This window comes from Falco naumanni, chromosome 1, assembly GCF_017639655.2.
Source record: "Falco naumanni isolate bFalNau1 chromosome 1, bFalNau1.pat, whole genome shotgun sequence".
Taxonomy (NCBI): Eukaryota; Metazoa; Chordata; class Aves; order Falconiformes; family Falconidae; genus Falco; species Falco naumanni.
This window is the reverse complement of record NC_054054.1, coordinates 18,429,747-18,435,746: the sequence shown is the minus strand read 5'-3', so window position 1 is coordinate 18,435,746 and position 6,000 is coordinate 18,429,747.

Sequence of the window (6,000 nt, the reverse complement as noted above, 5' to 3'; positions counted from 1 at the left end):
GGGTACTCATGTAACATTTTTTGCTCGGTGTATTGCAAAATATTTGGTAGTTCCTTTTCCACAACCTGCTTGCACTTACTGTACTGTTACATCTCTGCAGCATTATTGGAGAAGAGTCTCTGTAGTAACACCTGGAGTATTTATTCTCTCCTGATCAGCTCTTCCTTTCATCTTGTGTATCAAAACCCATGACCTATTGTCATCTTAAAGGGCTTACATGAGCCAGGTCAGGATATTAACGCAGTGCTCCCCCCAACAACAGCCTTTATATTATTATTTGCTTCACATACATAATTTTCCTTTCACCATTCCCTGCATGCACACAGAATGTTGCAAGCAACTGACAAGTTTTTGGACACTGAAAGGCTTCACTGTTTACACACCTTTGCTGTTTGACATGATATTTTCGTGGTTTCAGTATAGGTCAAAATACAGATAACTTGGTAAGTGCCTTTTTCAGTGAGGGAGGTGAGTACAAAGATGGTGTTTTATGAAACTCTGGAAGAACGCCTGGAATAACTTTTATACGTATTGGGCATGTCTCTTCTGTGTTGATAAGTAGGTGGGCAGGGTTTGTGTACACAGTTTGACTTGCCTTTGCTAAGCTACAAGTCGAGATCTCAGGATTTTGGGGATGTGCCTTATGTTTGATCTGTAAACCTCTGAATGTGAGATAGATGCAGAAATTACAGAAGGGCTTCTTATCTCCCCAGGCTTACAGGGTGCTCTTTGACAGGGTTTCCAGACCCTTTCTTGGCGAGTTGGCTTTGGAGGCTTTGCCTTCTGTGGGGTCTCATCATTGATTTGTTCCATAGATTGCTCTCTCCTGGTGTCCTGACAGGGAAGTCTGTGTTATTTTTCTGGCTAAGTTTGCCCTTAGCTCCTGTCCTGCATTTCTCTTCTTAAACCTGCTTTTCCTAAAAAGAGTTGTCTGAAAAAGTTCTTGCAGAGGTGTTCTATTTTTGTTGTTGTTTTTCATGTGGGTTTTGGGGTTTTTTTGAGGCCTCTGGAGTTTATAAAACAGGACTGAAATGTGAATTTTAGCTGTATGTATTTGATAAGCTGCTCCTCCATAGTGATTTTAATATATTGGTGAAGAAAAGAAGCAGAACATTTCCTTCCTGGTTCATCAGTCCAGTACACTCATAGATCACCTGAATTTGATTTTTGTCTGCCACAGTTTGACACCTCAGTTAACACTGGGCTTGAAGGAGAATTCTTGCTTGTTATTACATGTTAGCAAGTTAAATATTTAACAAATCAACTTGATAGCTCACCTACTTTTACCGCATACCTACAGCTGACATGTCTGATTACCAAGCGTTGCTACAAAGTTGAATAAAATACTCATATGTGGTCAGTGAATAATTATCATCATGAAATCCATAGCTGCTAGCACACCTGATGATGGCTTCCTCGTGTGTGAGAGATACTGTCTTCCATATTGGTAGCAGGTAGGTTCTGCTCCACTCCAGCATGTTCTCCCATGTGTCTTGGGATATCCCACTACCCCACCCCAGTGTCCAGCTGGCCCTCAGGCAGTCAAATAATGGGTGGAGTTGGTTCACCCAGCTGTAAGGCGGGAGGTCTGATGTATGCATAGCCACAGGGTAAAAATGATGCTTCATGCTGTGCCTTTTGCTGTATGCCTCCTTGCCATGACTGGTTTTTTGGCACTCTGTGGCAGGCAGACAGAAGACTAAAATCAGGTGTGAAGCATGATGCAGAGTTTTGAAGCCACCAGTGGAAGAGGGAGGGAACCCCTCAACCTTTGTATAGCGTCTTTCCCTTTGGGCCTGATCTCTCTGCTGCATTGTAGGCACTGCATTTACTTACCCCTGTTCTGCCTGAAGATGAAGTACTTAATTTTGTTTCCTTGTACAACTCTAAATGGTGACACAGTGGTAGTAATGGGAAGTTCTATATTCCACTAGCGTAAGCCACGTGACAGCCAGGTGAGAGAAACTAAATACAAAGAAAAAGTTGTTTTGTAAGAAAACAGACACAGTTTTATCAATTTAATGGCACCAGCTGAAAACTTGTTTAAACCAGCGCAGTTTAAACTGGTTTTAAATGGATTTAAGCACGCTGATTGTAAGTGAAGATCAAAATGCTCTATGTCATACTACGGTAAAATTGGAACAATTTATCTGAGTGCTTGTTTGTTTTGTCAGCGTGATGTTTGCAGCTGTTGTTGCTTTATTTTATAAGAGAACTTGTATCCAGGTTGTAAAAAAACCTGTCATTGATTGTTTCAGCATGGTTGCTGGCTTTCACCTTTTCTTCCATTCACACTAGTCTTATGATTGCCTCAGAAGCCTGGGTTAACAGGCTGTCTACAAGGAAGGTGCTGAGAGCCTCCAAGCCTGCACAGGCAGGGGGAGCCTGAGAGGCAGGTAAAAGAACAAAAATTCATTTATTTCTTTTTAGTTTAAAAAGCTCATGGGAGGCAAAAGCCAGCATGAATATGTGTCTAGGCCAGGATCACATCACAAGGGTTTAGGACACATTTTAGTCTGTCATTCATTGAAAAGTCCTTTCAGAGGGGAAAAAGAAAGTTTTGTTAAGTCTTTGTACTAATAAAGTGTTTTGGGAGATGTACCCTGGAGGTAGCAACTACCAAGTTTTAAAGATTTCAAAGAAACAAAAAAAAACCCCTCACCCCCCATTTACAGGTACTTTTAGAATAAAAGCAATGAAACAAACCCCAAACCATTCTCTTTGAGGTAAAGTTGTCTGAGCTTAGGTATGGTATGGCTTAGTGTCTTCAGTGGAAGCAAATGGGAAGTATACCTGTTTACATCATTTTGGAAATGGATGTTACCATCTTCACTTTATTTCATAGTTTTTGCTCATCAAACACTGAGGCAGGAGCAAGGATGAAAATCTAACTTACTGGTTAAAACAGCAATAACCCTTCCCATAGCTGTAATAATAAAGTTCTTTTCTGATTTAAAAGAATAGAATGTTAAAACATTAAAGCATATGGAAGGCTTGCAGATGAAGAAAATAAACTAACTTAGAAGCTTCTGATTTATGGTGCCAGTGGATACAAAGCTTTACAAGATGGTCTCATTCAGAAGCTTATAATTAGAGTATCAGTTTTCTTGTGGGAAACTTTCTTTTTATAACTGAAAGGACAAATTCCTTACTAGTTCTATCATCCATTTTATTTATTTTTCATGTTATAATTAAAACAAAAAGTATTTTTCAAAGGTTAAAAAGTTAGCAGTTCATATCTGACAATCTGTGACTTAAATCCATTAAAAAGCCCCATACGTTAAATGAGAAATAGCACTCTAGACTGTCTTTATTACACAGAAGTCTTAAGAATTGGTTTTTTGCAATACCTTAACCCTGAAATTAAGTTGATTGACTGTCTTAAAAACTGCTCTAAGTAGTCTAGTGAGGAAGAGGAGAGATTGTCAAATAGCCATTTGCCTAAGGGCATGGTGCTATTTAATACCTGGATAGGAATCTCTGGCTCCTTCTTTAGCCTCTTTGGCCTAGCAAATGCAATAACAACCTAATTAAGAATTATAGACCCCATAACAAAGAACATGTGCACACTCTGTTACTGTTCTGTCTGAGTCTTTTGTAGGTACATCAAGAAGAAGTGGTGGTTTCTTCACAGCTGAGAGATTATATAGCTCCTGTAGCCTTCATTTATCTCTGATTTCTAAATGTCTGATTTGTTTTGCTATTTGGTCAAGGTTTCTTCCTGTAGTCAAAAAAGTCTCCAGTGTAGAAGCTTTTGGAAAAGTCAGGTGTTTTAATTAACTGAGTCTATTAAATATTGCTGTGCCTCCAGATATCTAGAGGATTGTTCAATAGCCAGAATGAGAAAATACCAGACAACAGAAGTAGGTGTTAAGAATTTTAACTTGATGAAAAACAGCTTTTCAGAGTGGGTGCCCCCTCTTCCCACTTGAACTGCAGGATAATGGAAAAGAGCTTTAGTACTAAGGAAAAGGAGCTAGCGAAGGTTTAGACACACATGAAGATTTATCAGTTGGTATTTGCTGCTGCCTTCCTTTCAGGACTCTACTATCCTCCATGTGGGTGCAAATGAGAGGGAGCCTGTGGGTGCTCCATAACTGAAGTCCTGTCCCTGAGCTGAAGATGCTGTCCCCTCTGTACTTGAGTGTGGCAAGAGGGCTCATATTAACCCTTCTGACAAAAAAGAGCTGTGGGGCAGTAAGGCCTGTTTAACTGCTAGGAAGGAAAAACATTGACAGTCTTTTACTAAGTAAATGTGTGTTTAAACTTTAGCACCTTTGCCAAGTGCTCTATAGGAAACTTGCAGCAGCTCTTAATGGTATTTAGCAATTACTGCTCTCTGAAGTAATTTTCAAATTAACTTTCCTCTGCAATCAATTTCTCCATTGTACATTTTAGTAATATATCTGATTGCTTCAAATGAAACAGTAGTCGTGTTTTCTTCCATTTATTATATAGAGTTGATAATGTTTTGTTAAGTAGTAGTTTACCATTTCCCTCCAAAAGGAACTGTATTTTCCCTGCCCCTTGATTCATGTGGGTTTGCCACCACACAAAAAAAAGTTTTGGGTTTTTTTAACTGGGAAAGTTGATGCTAGACAAGACCAATTATAAAAGTAATTCAGTGATATCTGAAATGGCTAACATCATCCTTTAACCAGAGTTCTAACAAGATGTCTGAACATTTGCAGTTGCACTAGGGTACCGTAACTCTATGCAGCATCATTTGTCACTTAGATTTTAGGTCATTTTGCGTGATAATGAAGTTGACATACCATACTTAGTAATAGTAGTCAGTATCTAGAATTAAATTTAAAGGTATTTTGTATGCTGGATTCCCTGGCATGCAAACTGCTGTGTAATGGCAATAGGGTTAAATCTTTTCATTAGTAAAGGACAACTGCAAAGTTGCATGTGTTTTATAAATAAACCTGTTTCTATTCCACTGACATAGAGATTAGACTGATGTGGTATAATTAATCCTCCTGTTGAACATTACTGGAATTTAGGCTGTAGAGGTTTAAGTGGGATTTCAGATAGGTTGTATGACCTCATCAGCATTGCGCTTACACTGAAAAGTGCAATACTGTTTGTTTCAAAATAATGTGCAATTTGAAAATCTAAAAATGGTAGTTAAGTTGCAAAATACTACTTTTAATTTTTAAAAGGACTTACACTTCTGTGGTATGTTGGTCAGGCCTCATCTATGTTTTCTTCAGTTGTATATGTACAGGTAAAATTACTATATTAAAAGTCTCAGGACGAAAACTTGATAAATTTCCTTTGTAAATGTGAAGTGACTCAAGTAATTGGAAAATGTAAAATGAATACTCTACTTAGTTTGTAATAAGTCCAAATGTACAATTTAAGTGTTTAAAACTCAGCATTATTTGATGACAGTGATATATACTTGCAAAGTCTGCATACCTATTAAAAATAATGGAGTGTAGAGCTTTTGTACCCTTTTGAAGTTGTTTCAGAACTGAGAAGGCTCTGGGATCATGGTATAACTCAGGATGTAAATTAATATCTAATCAAGGCATTGTTCAGATGTTTCCCTGGATTAAGTATAGCATGAATATTGTCCCATCTTGTCATATCCAGAGAACGTTCCTGAGTTGGGTGCTTCAGTACCTGGGCGTGGATTAGTGAGAAGGTGCAGGAGAAGTAGAAGTAGAAATGCCAACTTTGTGCCTGTTGCCAGCTTGACTTGTGACCCTTTGTCTTCTGCACTCTTCTCTTTCTGTTCTTATACCTGGAGAGTGCTTTGTTTCTCTGTGATCACCTGGATGTCTTATTTGGAGCAGATGTTTCATGTCTGAAAGTTTATTTTGTAGATTTTAACTAAGGAAGAGATTAAGGAGATGCTGCTTGAGTTCATGCCTGAGTTAGGTCAGCAGTCACACATTTGGGAGTACGAGCACTAGCCAAGGGGACCCTGCTCTGTAGTTAAACAGTTTTTTTGCTACCTTCCCACTTTGATAAATTGAAGTAGCTTTC